Below are 21,595 nucleotides of genomic sequence, written 5' to 3'. Positions count from 1 at the left end.
AAAACCTTGTTGGTTTTGTGGATGGATCCATGCCTGCACCAAGCCAGACGATCGCCGTTGAACCAAGTGAAGAAACAGGGAATCGCAAAATTATCATCAACCCTGAGTTCACAGTCTGGTACCCCCAGGACCAGCTGGTACTCAGCCTCATCAACTCATCAGTCACTGAGGAGGTTCTCAGCACGATGGTTGGAATCACCACTGCACGAGAAGCCTGGATTACGCTGGAGCGACAATTTGCTTCCACATCTCGAGCAAGAGCAATGCAGATCCGCATGGAACTCTCTACTATCCAGAAAAAGGACATGACAATTGCTGACTACTTTCGTAAAGTAAAACATCTTGGTGATACACTTGCTGCCATTGGCAAGCGAATAGAGGATGAAGAACTCATCGCCTACATGCTGCAAGGACTTGGTCCAGATTATGATCCTCTAGTCACAAGCATTACAACCAGAACAGATGTATACACTGTCAGCGACGTGTATGCTCACATGCTGAGCTATGAGATGCGGCACTTGCGTAAGGGTACATTTGAGCAACTTTCATCTGCTAACAATGTCAATAGGATATCCATTCGTGGAGGTGCCAATGGAGGTCGAGGTAGTCGCGGTCGTAGTCGTCAGTTAAATAGTGGTCATGGACAATCAAGGCGTACTGTGAACAATCCTGGACGTCAACCATCAAAGACACAAAGCAGCTCAGGCATTGTCTGTCAGATTTGTGGTAAGCCCAATCACGATGCTTTGCAATGCTGGCACAGATTTGATCAGGCATATCAAGCCGAAAATAATCTCAAACAAGCAGCTTTGGCAACAAGTGGATACACTAGTGACACAAACTGGTATGTTGACACTGGAGCCACAGATCATATCACCAATGACCTAGAGAGGCTTACCACCAGAGAACGCTACACTGGCACCGACCAAATTCAGGTTGCAAATGGCGCAGGTTTGTCTATCTCTCATATTGGGAATTCATTAATTTCTGGTTCATCTCTTGTTCTGAAACATATCCTATATGTTCCTAAAATCAATAAGCACCTAATTTCAGTACAAAGACTAGCATCTGATAATAATGCTGTTGTAGAATTTCACCCAAACTATTTTTTGGTTAAAGACCGAGTCACAAAGAAACTCCTGCTCCATGGTAGATGTAAGAATGGCCTATACGTTCTACCGCATAATTTCAGTCAAGCCTTGCTGACAGCCAAACTTTCGAAAGAACAATGGCACAGAAGGCTAGGGCACCCTGCATCTCCAATTACCATTAGAATTCTACAAGATAATAATTTAGCTATAGATACTAATATTCCCTCTTCCTCAATTTGTAATGCTTGTCAATTAGGGAAAGCACATCAATTGCCATTTGGTTCTTCTCAGCATGTATCTACAGCACCCCTTCAATTAATTCACACTGATGTATGGGGTCCATCCATTGCGTCAGTAAATAATTCCAAATATTATGTTTCCTTTGTTGATGATTTTAGTCGTTATGTTTGGATTTACTTTCTGAGATGCAAATCTGATGTTGAGTCTGTGTTCCTTCAATTTCAAAAACATGTTGAAACTATGCTAAATACCAAAATTCGCTCCGTCCAATCAGATTGGGGGGGTGAATACCATCGGTTACACAATTATTTCAAATCCACAGGCATTGAACATCATATCTCCTGTCCTCACACACACCAGCAGAATGGGTTAGTCGAAAGAAAACACAGACACATTGTAGAAACTGGCCTTGCTTTACTCGCTCAAGCCAACATGCCTCTATCCTACTGGGATGAAGCTTTCAACACAGCTTGCTTTCTTATAAATAGAATGCCCAGCCGAACCATACAACAAGACACACCACTTCATAAATTGTTTGGTAAAAGTCCAGACTACTCCATGCTTAGGGTGTTTGGCTGTGCTTGCTGGCCTAATTTAAGGCCTTACAACAACAAGAAACTGAGTTTCAGAACTACTAGATGTATATTCTTGGGTTATAGTTCTTCTCATAAGGGATATAAATGCTTAAATAGAAGTACAGGACGTATTTACATCTCTAGAGACGTGGTTTTCGATGAAAATATTTTTCCTTTTGAAGAATCTAAGCCACCAAACAAAACCACAAATCCACATCATCCTGTTCTACTTCCAGCCTTAGCCAAACTTGCTAATTTTTACACTGAAAATGCTCTTACAGATATTGAACCAGTTGTTAGTAATTCCCATATGAATGATGGTCAAACTGATAATATTGCTAGTGACAACTTGTCTGGTGTCAGCTTATCTTCTGCAGATAATACAAGAAGTTCAGAGGAAATTGCAGAATATGAAGCTGAGAGCAGTTCGATCAATGCTCAAAACCAAACTCATGAACATGTGTCTGATCAACCAACTGAAGCAGCTAGTCAACATCCAATGCGAACAAGGTTGAGAAATAACATTGTACAACCTAAACAATTCACTGATGGAACTATCAGATATTCAGAAACCTCAAGAAAATTCGCAAGCGCTGTAACTATCACAACTCCGATCATAGAGACTGCTACTGAACCTCGAAACCTGCAGGAAGCCATGCAACATCCAAGATGGAGAGAAGCAATGAATGATGAGCTCTCAGCGCTAAAACGAAATGCCACTTGGGATCTAGTTCCACCCAAACCTGGAATAAATCTCATTGATAGTAAATGGGTGTATAAAGTGAAAAGAAAAGCAGATGGGTCAGTTGAAAGATTAAAAGCAAGATTAGTTGCCAAAGGATTCAAGCAAAGATTTGGTGTTGATTACACTGATACTTTTAGCCCTGTGATCAAACCGTCAACAATCAGGGTCATTCTTTCGCTAGCAGTAACCAAGGGCTGGAATATGAGACAAGTTGATATCCAAAATGCATTTTTGCATGGAATTCTGAAAGAGGAAGTGTACATGCGACAACCACCAGGATTTCAAGACTCAGCCAAACCAAAGAATTACATATGCAAGCTCAAGAAAGCCCTTTATGGCCTGAAACAAGCCCCAAAAGCTTGGCATTCAAGGTTGACTGGAAAACTTATTGAGTTAGGCTTCAAGGCTTCAGTAGCTGATTCATCTCTTTTTATTCTCAAAAACAGAGAGATAACTATCTATATGCTCATCTATGTTGATGATATAATTATTGTGAGCTCCTCTGATCAAGCAACCGAAAGGTTGATTCAGAAATTGAAAATAGATTTTGCAGTAAAAGATTTGGGTGGTCTTGAGTATTTTCTGGGTATTGAAGTCAAGAAAACACGAGATGGTATCATACTGTCACAGAGACGATATGCCTTAGATTTGTTGAAAAGAGTAAACATGGAAAAATGCAAACCTATGTCTACACCAATGGGTTCTGCTGAAAAATTATTCAGAGAACAAGGAATACCCTTATCAGCTGAAGAACAATTCAAATACAGAAGTACAGTGGGAGCACTACAATATTTGACAATGACTAGGCCTGATTTGGCATTTGCTGTCAATAAAGTGTGTCAATATCTTCATACACCTACTGATGCTCATTGGGGTGCTGTGAAGAGAATTCTTCGTTATGTTAAAGGCACACTAGCATTAGGAGTGAAAATTCAGAAATCAACCATGATGTTGTCGGGGTTTTCTGATGCTGATTGGGCTGGTTGTCCCGATGATCGACGTTCAACTAGCGGCTTTGCTGTATTTCTTGGCGCAAATCTAATCTCATGGAGTTCCAGAAAACAGGCTACAGTGTCAAGATCAAGCACCGAAGCAGAATACAAGGCCATTGCGAATCTTACTGCAGAAATGATTTGGATCAAGTCATTACTGAAGGAACTGGGCGTGTATCAATCAAAGGCTCCTCGCCTCTGGTGTGACAACCTCGGAGCTACATATTTAACTTCAAATCCAGTATTTCATGCTAGAACGAAACATATTGAAGTTGATTTTCATTTTGTTCGAGAACAAGTAGCACGTAAAGCAATGGAAGTTCGGTTCATTTCATCAAGTGATCAAGTAGCTGATATCCTGACAAAACCACTGTCTAAAACTCCTTTTACTACACATTGTAACAATCTCAACATGTACAAGACTTGTTGGGATTGAAGGGGACTGTTAGAATTGGTCAATCCATTAGAATAGCTTGAAGTTAGTCATGCCATAAGAATAGGCTTACTTCGTTAGTTTCCTATGAAATCGGATCTATTAGTTAATCTTTTGCCAATATAAATAGAATATGTCCTCAATAGTGTGAGGAACAGTTTTGCATAAACTTGATAAGCCCAATACTGCATAGAAACATAGTCCCAATAATTTAAACTAAGCCCAATGCGGCATACAAACTGACTCTTAATAATTTAAACTACGCCTCATCATGCATAAATAATTTAAACTCGATTCAAAAAATTTAACTAGCGAGAAGGTAGTCATACATACTAACTTTGTTGAACGCTTTCTAAAAATTGAAACTAGGAGGAAAGAGTCCGAGCAAATCAACAAAAATTTTGGCCTTGAGACGTCAGAAAGTGTACTCTCTGACTTGCTCGAACCGTTCATTTAGGATGATCAAATGAAGTGGGGAACCTCCCTTTTTTATAGTGGGGGCAACCCGCCACTTCTCAGCTTTGGCAACGTGGCACAAAGTTTCGCTTCTTTTATTTATTTTTTATTTTTTATTTTTTTTATTTTTCGTTCATACATCATACACGTCAAGATGAAACTTTCATCCTCAAAAGTGTCTTAATATTGAAATTACTCGGTACTTCTCCTTGATCTCTTCCCTCTATTCCTACATAGTTTCTTTCGTTTCTTAGTCATGTAAAGATCGTTTTCCTTCTACATGTTTCTTTTTTCTTTCTTCATGAGCATCACAGAATAATCTTTAATGATAATTTTTTACTAAAAAATTTTGTGCCACCTCGTTGGTTTCTCATGAGAAAGTTGCAATAGACCATCATTTTTTTTTTTTTTAGGAAATCTGACATGAGTTCTTTGCATATATGTGTTTTATGATATTAACCTTCCCATTTCCAATTATTATACATATTTTCTTTTCGTCCTAATCTGTTACCCTTAAAATGTTAAAACCTAAAATATTACTTAATTTTAAAAGAGTTTTGAGTGGAGTGTGTTTTGAAATTAATTGGGTTTGAGTGAATTTGTTTATTGATCGAGTTTAAAAAAATCTAAATCCAGATAAATAAATGTCAAACGAACGGAAAAAGAAGTTTCATTCATTAGTCACGGACCAACATATGCACAAAGCGGTCGCATGCACAGATATCATGTGCGGCTACATACTCGCAGAGGCGGTCGCATGCGCAAAGTTGGTATGAATCTCAATTTGGGTCAGACGTATAGGATGCGGGTTACGATTTGAGTCGGAAACAGGCAGTCGAGTCTGAAATTCATAACTTGTATCTCCACTAGATGGCTGACGCTCTACCTTTCTTTTTTCGCAAACCGTGATCCAAAAGTATGACGCATGTTTGTGGTCAATGCCTTCGAATAATTTTTTTTTAAGATTACAATTAGTTTTTTTATTTTTTCTAATTTCTTTGAAGTGTCCTATTCTTTCCTAGAAAATTTTAAGAAACTAAAATGGTACCATTATAATTATTAAAGAAAGATGCATGCTCAAAGTTTGAAAAAAAAAACATTTTTTTAAGGTAATTAGGAATATGCAAAAACTAAAACTTCCAGCTACTTTGACATGAACCAAGAGACATCAATCATACAATATGCTTTAATGAAGATGTGAAGAAAATATTGTTGAAATTATCAAAAGATATTTCAATTCATGCCACATTGGAGAAGAAGGAAGCTTCATGTTATAAATTTTGGGTGGATTACAATTTAAAGTAATTTAGACTTATTGTATTTCATTAATGAATCTTAAGACTTTTATTTACTTTAGGTTACAATTACATCATTGTTAATTATGGCTACTAAGTATGAATGTTACAACTCTTGGTATTTGAAGGCTATATGTTGTATTTGAAAGTTAGATTTCGAAAATATATAAAAGGAGTATTGGTGCTTTCTTTAGCCAATGGCTAAGTTTATTTGCAATTCTATGTAGTTTAGGTTGCATGCAGAATCATTCAAGCTCGATATGATCAATCTTGCTTGTGGAGTGATTCGAATCTCAAACAAGTGTTCTTCCATTGAGATGTTTGATCAACAAGAATCATTCAAGCTAGACATGATCGATCTTGCTTGTAGAGTGATTCGAATTTCAAACAATGTTCTTGCCTTGAGATATTCGATCAACAAGGTAATCCGAATCTTACTCTCCTTGTAGTGACTTCCACATATCATAACATCTCTAGACCCAGCATTTTTCGATTACCTACTTCCTCTCAAAATGTTGGGGTCTCACACTTAGCGCCCATATAATCCCACAAATTGTGTCATCTAAATGGTCACCTCATAATTAATAAGTGAACTCTATGGGCACAAGTGAGTATCCTAACTGCTAGTAAAATCAATTCTCATAAAACGTATTATTCAATTTCAACTATATTCTCAATGCCTCCGGGAGGCTCTTCCAAAATCAAGAAGTAAATTGAACATCCCTATTTGACACAACGGAGACTAGTACGCCATGTAATCATACGACTTCCTTTAGATATATCTATGCCAACCTACCAACTGAATAGGTTGGCTTTCCAGATATGAAATGTGTCGATTTGGTCAACCGTATACCATGTGATATGAACAACGACCAAGGAATTTCCATACCTCAAGGTCCAATTACAAGGACGAGAGCCAAGAAGCTACAACAAACCTTATACAGTTATATTCAAGCTATGGTGAGATCATCAAAGGAAATTCTAGAAGACGTTGGAGACCTCCCTTATATGTTATGCAAAGTTGAGCTTTAAGACAGAAATGAATTAAATGCACTTTAAGTTGCATTTAATGAACTCCGCTGAATTTATCAAATAGTCCAAGGATGACTAATAAGCACATTTTATTATTTGCATTATTTAATTATAGTTTAACTATTTATTTTCATATTAAGCTAGTTTTAAATATAGGAGTTAAGGTTATATTGTAACCCACATAGGTTACTATATTCCACCCTGGCCATTTTAATATGGAGGTTATGGGTATTTCTTATTTACTAGCCCATTTAATTTTGGAGTTTGTAAAGGGTATATAAAGTCTTCTTTTCTTTGATTAGACATCAGATTTTGGAATTAAGAATAGAATTTCTATTTTAGCTTTGTTGAGAGCTAAACTTTATTTGCAAATTCTTGTGTTTAGAACTTGCATGTAGAGTCATTCAAGTGGTATTGATCAAACCTCTTGTGGAGTGATTCGAATCACGAGTTTAGAAATGAGTTTTCTTTACTCTTGATCTTGATCATCAAGGTAATCCGTTCCATACTTTCCCTTGGGTTGATATCCATATCATTTTGGTATCAGAGCTTCAGGCTCAAGATCGGATATATGTTTCCTTTGCATTTTTTTTTTCAATTTGATTTTTATTTACTTTCATGTTTTTAGATTTTAATCGACCCAGAGTTCAAAATTCAATCTTTGCTCTATTCAAAATTTTGAGAGGTGAGATTGAGAGCTTCATTTGTGTAAAAATCCTTGAGTGTATACACATGAGAGATTGTTGTGAGTGCCTTTGTATTTTCATATCTTATGTTTTGCAGCAAAGTTTCACAAATAGATTCGAGGACGAATCCTCTTGAAGAAGTGGAGAATGATATGAACCAAGAGACATCATTCATACAATATACTTCAATGAAGATGTGAAGAAAATGTTGTCAAAATTATCAAAAGAGGTTGCAACTCATGTCACATTGAAGAGGAATGAAGTTTGATGGTTATAAATTTTTGGGTGGTTACAATTTAGAGTAATTTAGAGTTATTGTATTTTAAGACATTTTATTTACTTTAGGTTACATTTACATCATGTTAATTATGGCCATTAAGTATGAATGTTACAACTTTTGGAATGCCTTTAATAGTTTCATTTTGAGGCTATATAAAGCCATGTATGTTGTATTTGTAAGGTAGACTTGGAAAATATAGAAAGAAGCATTTGTGCTTTTCTTTAGCCAATGGCAAGTTTCTTTGCAATTCTATGTAGTTTAGGTTGCATGTAGAATCATTCAAGCTCGACATGATCAATCTTGCTTGTGGAGTGATTCGAATCTCAATCAAGTGTTCTTGCTTTGAGATATTTGATCAACAAGAATCATTCAAGCTAGACATGATCAATCTTGCTTGTGGAGTGATTCGAATCTCAAACAATGTTCTTGCCTTGAGATATTCGATTAGCAAGGTAATCCGAATCTTACTCTCCTTGTAGTTGATTTCCTTATCTTATCACCATGCCCCATAATACCGTAAATCCTTTTCTTGTTTCAGGTAATTTGGTAATGAAGTTCATGGGTACATTTTCCCATTTTCATTGAGGCACGTTTAGAAGTAGTAGCAATCCAGGAGGCTTCTGCCTTAATGCCTAGACTTATTGAAACATTAGGCACTTTATTTTGCAATATTTTATTCATCCAAGGCAACCATTAGCATGTCTTCGAATCCTGATACATCTTTGTAGCTCTAGGATGATTCTTATATGTTTTCTCATGGGCTTCATAATGAATTTCCCTTTTGATCTCATTTTCATTATGGACGCACATACGGTTTTGTCACCCCAAGTCTCTGCTCATTCAGACTCTTCTTGGTGGATAACCTTAGCAAATAAAGGATCTTTTCTCTAAGCTATAGTGACTTTTTAGAGTTAAATGGATTATCATCTAAAATTAGTTGTTTCACAAACTAACTTCTAAGAGTGTTTGAGAAAATTAAGAAAGTTTAGGTCCCCTAAGCATATTCTTTTTAATAGTGTTGGTTGCTTTGACATCAAACAATATGATGAGGTTTTCTTTTACAGAATCTAAGCAACAATTATGGTTGAGCAAATGGAAAGTGACAATTTTAAATGAGATGCTACTTCAACTCTAATGGTTCATTGCAAGTCAGAAGATGCCAATCTGGGCGAACACGTACCCTGCACCGGAGATAATTATAATTGGAGTTTTAAAGAAATTTTTTGGATTTCTACATTTGTCTTGGTGCCATTTTAATAGTAAACATGGACGAGTTAGTGGAGATGTTTTTTGACCCGAAAGAGGGAGTTGATTTAAAGATCAATGTATTCATCATAACTGCACTTGGGCAGGTGAGACTAGGGTATTTACTTGTGATTTGTATCTCTCAAAGCCTTCCAGTTAATGTATCATTGGAAATGATGCACTCCGACTTTCATTCAATTTCAATAAATAATTTTATGAATAAAAATGCTCCTTATCTTTTTTGAGGTTAAAGTTTCAATTCTAATTAAATTTTCTTTTTAAAATTTTAAAAAATCAACAGTGTCTTCAAACTAATTAGTTCGAATAGGATAGCCCTGACGTTGAAGTACTATCACGGATGCGTCGGTAGAAACTTTTTGATAATGCTATGTATATGACGGCGGTAAAAGACACACATGCCAATGGCTCCAACATGACCCCAATAGACATGATAGAGCACTAACAAGTTCATATTTCGACGAATTTCGACACAAATGTCATGACAAACTCTCCGAAGAATTACTAGGCCAAGGTTTTGGCGAACCCTGAAGGCAACATACTTAGGGTCTCTAGCTCTCCAAAGCATCGACAGGTCCAAGTTTGGATGGCACAACTTCAAGATGAGCTCTAAGAAGGGCAAACTTTGAGTTTATGGTCCTCTAAACCTCTAATGGGTCAAAGTTTGGTCCAAACGCTGAGACAAACTTTAAAAGGAATGAACTTTCGGTTAACTCACCAAAGCTCAAAAAGGGTTAGAAAGGACGAAATTTAGTGAATCACTGTTCGAACTCTAGAAAGGATTAACATGTACACAAGCATCGAGACACGCTCTGGAAAGGATGAACTTTGGGTTCCTAACTCTAAAAAATTCTAATAGGTCAAATTCTAGACGAAACAGACTCTTCAAACCACGAAGTTCAGGTTTCTAAGCCGAACGATGTTACATAAAAGCTATGATTTTTCCTTATTTAGGTTATTCACACGTTTCCTTCAACTTAGTCCGTTGTTTTTTTTAGTTTTTGGATATCTGAATTAACGCTCCCTATATAATGGAAGAGCGTATTTTATGCTAGCCATTTGGGCCGACGCAAGATTTGTGCCACTACTGCTAATTTTAGGATAGGATGGTTATTTAAATATGTCCAACGGAATGAAAATAACAATTCATCGTGTCTTCAGCACATACTTTCTCTCTCTGTTAATCATCCGTTATTTTCTTTTTCTTCCAACAAATTTCCTTCAGCCGTTTTTATTCCGTCGACGATTTCCTCGCGATATTCAGAAGTCAACAAGTGGTATTAGAGTTTGGTTAATCAACCAGTGGTATATCTGGTAGAGGAGCCGACTTTATCAAAAGTCAAGTTGAATAACTCAAGTGGTTAGAGCGTCGACCTAATAACACACAGGTCTCAGGTTCACGTAGAAGAAAATGCAAAGCATGTAAATACACACTTTATGGGGACCATCTCGAGCAGGCTCGCTCACTCCTCTATGCCACCGTCGAGTGCCCCAGCTTCTCCATCACTGCCACTAAAAGGCCCGACGTCGCGTAGACGAACGAGTATCGGGGTTTCAAGACCCACCAAAAAAAAGACTTACAAAGGACAATCTTCTGGTTTCAAGACCCACCACAGACTTATAGGTCCCAGTTTTTGGTGAAATTTGAAGGTAGTGATCTGATCGATCTTTGGGTCTCTAGCCCTCTAACGCTCCGACACGTTTTAAAAAAATAAACTTTTGAACAATAGAGCTCTTACAAGTCCATGTTTCAACGAACTTTAGCACAAATATCGAGACAAACTCTAAAAAGGATGAACTTCTTATTTCAAAACCATACAAAGACATACCAAGCCTCAGGTTTTAGGGAACGCTAAAGGCAGCAAACTTTAGGTCTCTAGCCCTCCAAAGCTTTGACGGGTCCAAGATTGGATGAACTTTAGCATGAAATTCGAGAGGAACTCTGGGAAGAGCAAAGCTCTCTCCCTTCAAGTACCCTCAAGTTGTTCTTCCGCTTCAAGTACCCTCAAGTTGTTCTTCCACTTCAGTTATTTGTTTCGACATATTTCAATCGTGGGCAATTGAGGATTCTATTGACATTGCTAAGTTAGGGCATGGCTCTAATACCATGTTAGATGAACACGACTCTCCACAATGGTATGATATTATCCACTTTGAGAATAAGCTCGGATGGTTTTGCTTTGGTATTCCCCAAAAGGCCTTGTACCAATGGAGATAGTATTCTTTGATTATAAACCCATGATAATTCCCTAAATTAGCTGGGACTTTCACCCAACACTACCAACTCCAAAAAATTAATGTATCTTTGAAAAAGATGGAATCCATTTTTCATTTGCTTTATCCCATCAATCCCAAGCTAGGAATAAAAATATTCATTTGTTTTAGGGTCAAAGGTTCATCTCTTTCATATTTATTGAAATAAAAAGTATGACAGTGATACTGGCATCAAAACCCACACGTTATAAAGAACTCTCCTCCTTCAAAATATCTCCTTTTCTGACTTAATAGTTTTAAGTGATACATTCTTTCCATTGTTAAAGTGTAATCACAATAACATATAAGGTAATTCTCTATCGAAGCTCTCTCATGAATGTGTCGGTAGAGACCTTCGTTGATGCAATGCATGCAATGTCAACAAAAGCTATGTATGTTGATGCCAGTAACATGGTGCTACCAAATGTGATGAATTGGCATACAACACCTTCTCTCACTAGAGATATTACCTTGCTACAAAAAGTAGAGTTTTTTTTTTTTTTATCATTCTTATACTTTTTTACCTTGACTACAAGGATAAAAAAATAAAAATAAATAAATAAATAAGAAAAAAAAAGTCAATATTTTTTTTTGTATTCAATTGGTTAAAAAAAATTACTTTTTAATCTTGCATTTTAAACCTCTAAAAAAGTACCATCCATAAATTTAATACTTTATCAATTTTTTTATACATAAAACAAATGAATGGTCCAACTTTAAACTTTACTTAAAAGGAACTAATAAAATATAAAATTAGTTGTTATAAAAGTTAACAGCTAAGAGGGTTGAGAAAATTAAGAAAGTTTTGTAGGTCACCTTACCTTTTACACCTTGGTAGGGAAGATATTCTCCAATAACTAAAATTTACAGCACACTTTCAACTAATTGTGGTTAAAATATAACTACCTACCACCTAAATATGTATATATATATATATATAAGATAGAATCCAAATACTTTGTAGAAAAGGGTGAGAGATCTTGAAGAAGAACATGAAGTCTCTAAGCATATTCTGTTTAATCGTGTTGGTTGCTTTGACATCAAACAATATGATGAGATTTTCTTTTGCAGAATCTAAGCAACAATTGCCGTTCACCAAATGGAAAGTAACTATTTTAAATGAGATGACTACTTCAACTCTAATTGTTCATTGCAAGTCAAATGATGACGATCTGGGCGAGCACGTACTCCGCACCGGAGATAATTACAACTGGAGTTTTAAAGAAAATTTTTGGATTTCTACGTTGTTTTGGTGCCATTTTAGCAGCAAACATGGACAAGTTAGTGGAAATGTTTTTTGGCCACAAGGAGGGAGTTGGTTTAATGATCAATGTATTCATAATAACTGCACTTGGGCAATTAGAGACCAAGGTATTTACTTGTATTTTGGATCTCGCAAGGGCTTCCGCTTAATGTATTATTGGAAATAATGCACTCCGACTTTCATTCAATTTGAATAAATAATTTTATAAATAAAAATGCTCGTTCTCATTTTGGAGATTAAAATTTCAATTCTAATGAAATTTGCTTTTCAAAATTTTAAAACATCAATAATGTCTTCAAACTAATTAGTTCGAATAGGATAGCCCTGATGATAAGATAAGGAAATCAACTACAAGGAGAGTAAAATTCGGATTACCTTGTTGATCGAATATCTCAAGGCAAGAACACTTGATTGAGATTCGAATCACTCAACAAGCAAGATCGATCATATCTAGCTTGAATGACTCTTGTTGATCAAATATCTCATATACTTGTTTGAGATTCGAATCACTCCACAAGCAAGATTGATCATGTCGAGCTTGAATGATTCTACCTGCAATCTAAACTACATAGAATTGCAAAGAAACTTAGTCATTGGCTAAAGAAAAACACAAATGCTTCTTTTACTATATTTTCCAAGTCTACCTTACAAATACAACATACATGGCTTTATATAGCCTCAAAATGAACAGACATTCCAAAAGTTGTAACATTCATAATTAATGGCCATAATTAGCCATTATGTAAATGTAACCTAAAGTAAATAAAATGTCTTAAAATACAATAACTCTAAATTACTCTAAATTGTAACCCACCCAAAATTTATAACCATCAAACTTCATTCCTCTTCAATGTGACATGAACTGCAACCTCTTTTGATAATTTTGACAACATTTTCTTCACATCTTCATTGAAGTATATTGTATGAATGATGTCTCTTGGTTCATATCATTCTCCACTTCTTCAAGAGGATTCGTCCTCGAATCTATTTGTGAAACTTTGCTGCAAAACATAAGATATTAAAATACAAAGGCCCTCACAACAATCTCTCATGTGTATACACTCAAGGATATTTTTAGGCCACTCTGTTTGCACTCATTTACACAAATGAAGCTCTCAATCTCACCTCTCAAAATTTTGAATAGAGCAAAGATTGAATTTTCAACTCTAGGTCGATTAAAATCTAAAAACATGAAAGTAAATAAAAATTAAATTGAAAAAAAAATGCAAAGGAAACATATATCCAATCTTGAGCCTGAAGCTCTGATACCAAATGATAAGATAAGGAATCAATACAAGGGGAATAAGATTCGGATTACCTTGTTGATCGAATATCTCAAGGCAAGAACATTGTTTGAGATTCAAATCACTCCACAAGCAAGATCGATCATGTCTAGCTTGAATGATTCTTGTTGATCAAATATCTCAACGCAAAAACACTTGCTTGAGATTCGAATCACTCCAAAGAAAGATTGATCATGTCGAGCTTGAATGATTCTACATGTAATCTAAACTACATAGAATTGCAAATAAACTTAGCCATTGGCTAAAGAAAGCACAAATGCTTCTTTAATAATATTTTTCAAGTCTACCTTACAAATACAACATACATGGCTTTATATGTATATGACAGAAACTTTTGATGAACTTTGGACCAAACGTCACGAATGCGTCGACAGAAACTTTTTGGTAATGCTATCTATATGACAACGGTAAAAGACACACATGCCAATGTCTCCAACATGGCACCAATAGACATGAAAAATTCTACGAAAATGGGTCCAAGTTTAGACGAACTTTGGCACGAACTTCGAGATCAAATCTAAGAAGAGCAAACTTTGGTTTGTGATCTTTTAAACCTCTAATGAGTCGAAGTTTTGTCCAAACGCTGAGACGGACTCCATAAAGGATGAACTTTGGTATCTAACTCTTCAAAGCTCAAAAAGTGTCAGAAAGAACTAACTTGTACAAAAGCGTCGAGACAAGTTCTGGAACGGACGAACTTTTGGTTTCAAACTCACCAAAGCACTAATGGTCAAAATCCAAATGAAAAGGGCTCTTTAAACCATGAAGTTTAGGTTTCTAAGCCTAACGGATCTAAGTTTTGATGAACTTTGGACCAAACGTCAAGACAGTGTGGTAGAAGCTCTAGTTTGAAAGAACTTTGGTCCAAACATCAAGAAAAACTTGGCTCCCATCACGATAGAGCACTAACAAGTTCATGTTTCAACGAATTTCAACATAAATGTCGAGACAATCTCTCGAAAAGACGAACTGCTTGTTTTAAAACCCTCCGAAGAGTTATTAGGCCCAAGGTTTTGGCGAACTTTGAAGGCAACATACTTCAGGTCTCTAACTCTCCAAAATATCGACGATGAACTCTAGGAAGGGAAAACTTTGAGTTTGCAGTCCTCCAAACATCTAATGGGTCAAAGTTCGGTCCAAATGCTAAGAAAGACTCCAAAAAGAACAAACTTTGGGTTTCTAACTCACCAAATCTAAAAAAGGGTTAGACAGGATGAAATTTGGACAAATCTCTGTCCGAAATCTAGAAAGGATTAACATGTACACGAGCGTCGAGACAAGCTCTAGAAAGGATTTACTTTGGGTTCCTACCTCTCTAAAATTCTAACATGTCAAATTCTAGACGAAACTAACTCATCAAACCACGAAGTTCAGGTTTCTATGCCAAACGAATTAACATTTGAACGAACTTTGGACCAAATGCTGAGATAGTATGACGGAAGGATGAACTTTTAATTTCTAACAATCTGAAGCTCTGTTTTGGAAGAACTTTGGTCCAAAAATCAAGACAAACTATGGAAAAAATGAACTTTTGATTCTCAGCACGATAGATCTCAAACAAGTCCATGTTTCGGCGAACTTCGGCACAACTGTCAAGACAAACTCTAGAAAGGACAATCTTCTGGTTTCAAGACCCTCTAAAGACTTACAAGTCCAAGTTTTTGGCAAAATTTGAAGGCAACGATCTTTGGGTCTCTAGCCCTCCAAAGCTTTGACAGGTTTTGAAAAAAATAAACTTTTGCACAATAGAGCTCTTACAAGTCTTCGTTTCGACGAACTTCAGCACAAATATCTAGACAAACTCTGAAAATGATGAACTTCTTATTTCAAAACCATCCGAAGACATACTAGGCCCCAGGTTTTTGTGAACAATAAATGTAGCAAACTTTAGGTCTCTAGCCCTCCAAAGCTCTGACGGGTCCAAGTTTGGACAAACTTTGGCATGAACTTCTAGATGAACTCTGAGATGGGCGAACTTTTGATTTTGTAGCCCTCCTGAAAGGACAGACTTTGGGTTTCTAACTCTCTGAAGCTCGAAAAGGGTATGAAAGGATGAACTTTGGGCGAACTATTGTCCGAACTCTGAAACGGACTAACTTGTACACAAGCATTGAGACAAGCTCTTGTAAGGACGAACTTTGGGTTTGTAATTCTTTAAAGCTCTAACGAGTCAAAGTTCATTCAAAACTCTCTCTTCGAATAATGAAATTAAGGTTTCCAAGTATTAAAGCCACATCGCAAGGCCTGTTTGTGAGAAGAAGAAACTTCAGTTTTTTCTTTAAAGAGTGAGCTGAAAGAGATTCAAAATATATCAGCTGAAATCAAGTTCGTCAACCGGCAATTCCTAAGTTTGATGGCCATTATGATCATTGGTTTATGCTTATGAAAAATTTTCTTCATTCAAAGGAATATTGGTCTTTGGTGGAGACCGGAATCCCTGTCGCAACAGAAGGAGTAGAGATTACCGAAGCACAACAAAAAACAATTGCAGACCAGAAGCTGAAAGACTTGAAGGTCAAGAATTATTTGTTCCAAGCCATTGATCGAACTATTATGGAAAGGATCCTTAATAGAGATACTGCAAAACAAATTTGGGACTCTATGAAGCAGAAGTACTAGGGTTCCACAGGAGTAAAAAGAGCTCAACTCCAAGCTCTTAGGAAAGAGTTGAAAGTCCTACAAATGAAAGAAGGTGAGAGTGTTGATGCATATTTTGCTTGAACTCTCACCATTGCAAACAATATGAAAATTCATGGCGAAGACATAAAACAAGTTGTGATTACTGAAAAAAACTTGAGACCAATGACATCAAGATTTGACTATGTTATATGTTCGATTGAAGAGTCTAATAATTTAGACACTTTAACAATTGATGAATTGCAAAGTAGCTTACTGGTACATGAGCAAAGACTGAATGGACGTGTAAGTGATGAACAAGCACTAAAGGTGACATATGATACCAGATTAACCCGCACCTCGACCTGAGACTCCTGCACACACGTCGCTCTCTGATTGTGCCACGTGGCACATCTGCAGCGCGGCTCAAGTGGCTCAAGCGGCTTAATCGGCTCGGCAGCGGCTCCTCAGCTCCAACGGCTTATTTGGCTCAAGAAACCTGTTTCCAGCCTGTTTGACACCGTTCCGACCGTCCCGGACCAGGTTTCGGCCCTGTTTAAGGTAAAATGGAACATTTTAAGGTCGTATTTCACAAATTCCTGTTGAGAATTTATTATTATTTGTGAAATCCTAACGAAAGTGACGAATGAACCAATAGGAACCAACCACCAACAGAAGCGTAGAACGTTCACGAGGAGCTAGGAGCTTACGTTATATTCTAGGGAGTACTTCGGCTAAGGCCTACCAAGTAAGTGGCTCACCCGTTGTAGGTTACGCATTATTTGCTGTATGTTGCACGTGCCCATGGATTTGCACGTGTCATTGTATGCTAGTTTAATGTGCATAAGTACGAAATCATGTGAACGTGAATGTATGTTATGTATGTTGTTTAGTTGATGTGAATTGTTATGCATGTGACGATGTGTGGCCCTTGAACGATTATGGCTTGTTTGTATGAATATTTGAATGTAACTGCATGAATTGTATGACATGAAATACGGTAAATTGCATGAAACATAACCCCGCTAGGAATATGTATGATATGTAAAGAAATGAGAGTGAGAATGACATGTCAGCATGAAAACGTGACAGGGGGTTATGTTCATTAATGATAAATGGAGGACTAGTGGGACCTCATGCATATTGTGTGTTCATGCATTTGGGGGGATACCCCTATCCCATCACGAGGGTATGGACGCGTACATCCAATGGCAGGACAACGATCGTTATGCTTTGAATAACGCTGCCGTGACGGTTCTAGTTTTAACGGGTCCCGGCATAAGGGGCTCCAAGAGTATGCCCACCGGCTAAGGATAGTGGCCCAGCGGTGTGCAAACTAGCTGGTGAGCCCATACTCGTACGTATGGGCTGTGTGTAGAGTATATGGTACACGTCCACGATTACCCGTTAGGATTACACCGTAGGGAAAATGAAACGAAACGAAACGAAACGATAGGTCCCATCATTTCATTGCATGTGATTGTTGCATAACCTCGATAGGGGGTCACTTACTGAGTATTCTATAAATACTCAAGCTTCGTGCTACTTTACTTTTGCAGATAAGGGCAAGGCACCCATGTGACGACGACGGCGACATTGTACACCTCGGGACCGTGGCACATGCATAGGATAGTTATTTGGTTTTTTTTTTCCAGTTCTTAGTGTAGGCTGAATTCAGTTTGCATCATTAGCATAGGTTAGTATAGGTTGAAATAGTTTTACATAATAAGCTATAGGGTAGAATAAAACATTCATTTGGTTTTTGTTTTTTCTTTATTTTCAATAATGTTCTGTTCTTTTTCCATGTAATCATTTTTTTTTTCTTTCACAAGGTAATAAAAGGCGAGAGTAAGTCGCATTTAAGAATCGGGCCCATTTAATATATATTCAGCATTTCAAGGTATAGTAAGAACCTTAGATTAAATAGGTAAAATATTAGGGTCGTTACAGTTGGTATCAGAGCTTTGAGTTATAGATCTTGTAGACTAGCCTACAGAGTAGGCTTGGCATGTTCCACGGTCCAATTACTGATGCCCCGTCGTTGCCAAGTACGCCTTATGTAGAATGAGGGATGTATGACCTTTGTGATATATTTAATGTTGTTGGCTTTAAATGATGCATGACATGATACTGTATGAAAAGGCGTTGATGTATCTGGTGTTGATGTGATCTGATGTAATGCATGTCTTTACGTTATGATATTTATGTTTTTTTTATACATATGAATTATATGGTAGGATGTAGGGAATGTTGTAAATCATAAACTTAGCTAGAATCCTTTTCTTTGTTTCTAGAACCCTACCGCACAGAGGACGTAGAAGAGGTAGGAGAGGGAGAGGACGACCTCCCATTAGGAGAGGAGGAAGAGGAGACGCCGATAGAAGTTCTTCCCACGAGGGGTCGACTACCGGCCCATATGCGTTTGTACAACCTCCTGAATACGCACCTCCCCCACAAACCGTACCACCTCCTTAATATGCACCTCCCCCACAAACCGTACCACCTCCTGAATATGCACCTCCCCCACAAGCTGTACCCCCTCCTGAATATGCACCGCCCCCTCAAGCTGCACCACAGGCCAGGTTAGACCCCGCCACAAAGTTACTGTTGGAATCCCTAAAAAAAACTATGCAAACCATGCTAGACACACAACAGGCCACGTTGTTGGCTACGCAACAAGTCGCGGCAATGACCATGCAACCAGCCAACGCGGTGGCAACGCAACTAGCCAACGCGGCGGCCCCGCAACCGGTGGATGCGGTAGCTATCCAACCGGTGAAAACCCTGCACCTGGATTGGGGTGCGAGTTGGTTAAAGAATTTCAGGCGGTATAACCCCCGTCCTTTTGTCGGTTCAAAGGAAGATCCCACAACGGCTCAAATGTGGATCGCAAACACGGAAACGACCTTTGAATCAATGAGATGCCCTGATGAATATAAGGTGGCATGTGCGACATACGTGTTACAAAAAGATGCAGAAGTGTGGTGGTCGGATAATAAATAGAGCATCAGCCCGGGTGGGGGAATTACAACGTGGGAGACCTTTAAGGAAGCCTTTCTAAAATACTATTATCCAAAGGAAAGTCGTATAATGAAACAGCAAGAGTTTAACCACTTAACCCAAGGTGATCGCACGGTGGATCAGTACGATCAGAACTTCATGAGTTTGAGAAGGTTTGCACCGTCTTTAGCTGACACTGAAGAGAAACAGATAGAAAAATTTGTGTTAGGATTGAATCCGAAAACCCGCCGCATGTTAGAGGCCTTTATCCCAAAAACCTATGAAGAGGCCCTAAGGACGGCCAAGGCCCTAGAGGAACCCCTAGAGGAAAAGAAAATGGAGCCAACGGTCGTCACAGGGAGGAAACGCCCTGTCGAGATCGATACAACAGAATTCCAACCACCGTTCCAGAGACCTCGATATCAGAGTAGGCCACCTGCTCCACCCCCAATAGGCCGATACCTAGCAATGAACAAGCCCTTGTGCCGTAACTGTGGAAAACAACATGTTGGGAGATGTTTGGCGGGCTCAGGTATGTGTTATATTTGTGGTCATGCAGGTCATGTGGCCAGAACTTGCCCTACAAAGAGCTCGGGAAATCCAAGGGAACCCCTTAGAGGACCGGTCATCAGAGAGCCCATCATACAAACCCGCCCACAGACTAGGGCATATGTAACAACCAGTAAAGAGGCGGGAACATTTGGCACCGTGGTGACAGGTACGCTTTCTATACTAGAAAACTTTGCGTTGACATTGTTTGATTATGGTTCTACCCATTCCTTTGTTGCTTTACCATTTGTTAAACAAGCAGGGTTCATAGTAGAACCCTTAATGCATGCATTGTCGGTCGGTACCCCAGCAGGGGTAGACTTAGTTACGAAAAATAGAGTAAAGGACGGACAAGTGGTAATAGCTGGACAAACATCCACGTGGACTTAAAGGTAGTGGATATGACGGATTTTGACGTCATACTAGGAATGGACTGGTTAGCCGAAAACTTTGCTAGCATAGACTGCCATAAGAAGGAGGTGATATTCACACCTCCCAACGGACTTACCTTTAAGTTTAAAGGAACCTCCACAGGTACCACCCCAAAAATAATATCGATGATAAAAGCGAGGCGCCTGATACAACAAGAGGGGTGGACATTTCTAGCCTGTGCAGTAAATACGAAAGGAAAGGAAAAACCCATAGATACAGTACCCATAGTAAACGAATTTATGGATGTCTTCCCGGAGGACCTCCCGAGAATTCCTCCATCGTGAGAGGTAGACTTTGGAATAGATCTGGAACCAGGAACGGGACCCATCTCTAAGGCCCCGTACCGCATGGCACCAGCAGAACTAAAGGAACTTAAAACACAACTGCAAAACCTACTAGATAAGAGCTTCATTCGACCTAGCGTGTCCCCTTGGGGTCCGCCAGTGTTGTTTGTCAAAAAGAAAGACCGCTCAATGCGTTTATGCATTGATTATAGGGAATTAAACAAGAGGACGGTAAAGAACAAATACCCGTTACACCGTATTGAGGACCTATTTGACCATCTACGTGGGGCGACAGTGTTTTCTAAAATAGATCTTCGATCAGGATACCATCAAATTAAGATTAAAAATGAAGACATACCGAAAACAGCCTTTCGAACCAGATATGGCCACTACGAGTTTGTGGTGATGTCTTTTGGTCTCACCAATGCCCCAGCGGTATTTATGGAACTAATGAACCGAGTATTTAAGGAGTGCTTAGACTCTTTTGTGATCGTGTTCATAGACGATATCCTGATATACTCGAAAACGGACCTAGAACACCAAGAGCACCTTCGCAGAGCCTTAACTATCCTTAGGGAGAACAAGTTGTATGCCAAATTCACCAAGTGTGAATTTTGGCTACGACAGGTTTCGTTTCTAGGGCACGTAGTGTCTAAAGACGGAATCTTCGTAGATCCCAATAAGATAGAAGCGGTCACGAAATGGAAACGCCCAACAACGGTCACCGAGATACGAAGTTTCTTAGGATTGGCAGGCTACTACCGAAGGTTTGTCCAGGACTTCGCTAGAATAGCCACGCCTCTCA

The 21,595-nt window shown here is 38.2% G+C and overlaps 1 non-coding gene across 1 annotated transcript; it reads left to right on the top strand.

The window, feature by feature from the left end:
- Positions 1–371: 371 nt before the first annotated feature.
- LOC147792294 (small nucleolar RNA Z247) lies at positions 372–507 on the top strand. The gene has a single exon (XR_015421563.1). It is a non-coding gene; the product is annotated as a small nucleolar RNA Z247 (small nucleolar RNA).
- The last annotated feature ends 21,088 nt before the right edge of the window (positions 508–21,595 follow it).

The sequence above is a fragment of the Cucurbita pepo genome, chromosome 6 (assembly GCF_057944985.1).
Source record: "Cucurbita pepo subsp. pepo isolate OVF chromosome 6, ASM5794498v1, whole genome shotgun sequence".
Taxonomy (NCBI): domain Eukaryota; kingdom Viridiplantae; phylum Streptophyta; class Magnoliopsida; order Cucurbitales; family Cucurbitaceae; genus Cucurbita; species Cucurbita pepo.
This window is presented reverse-complemented; position numbering and strand designations above follow the sequence as displayed.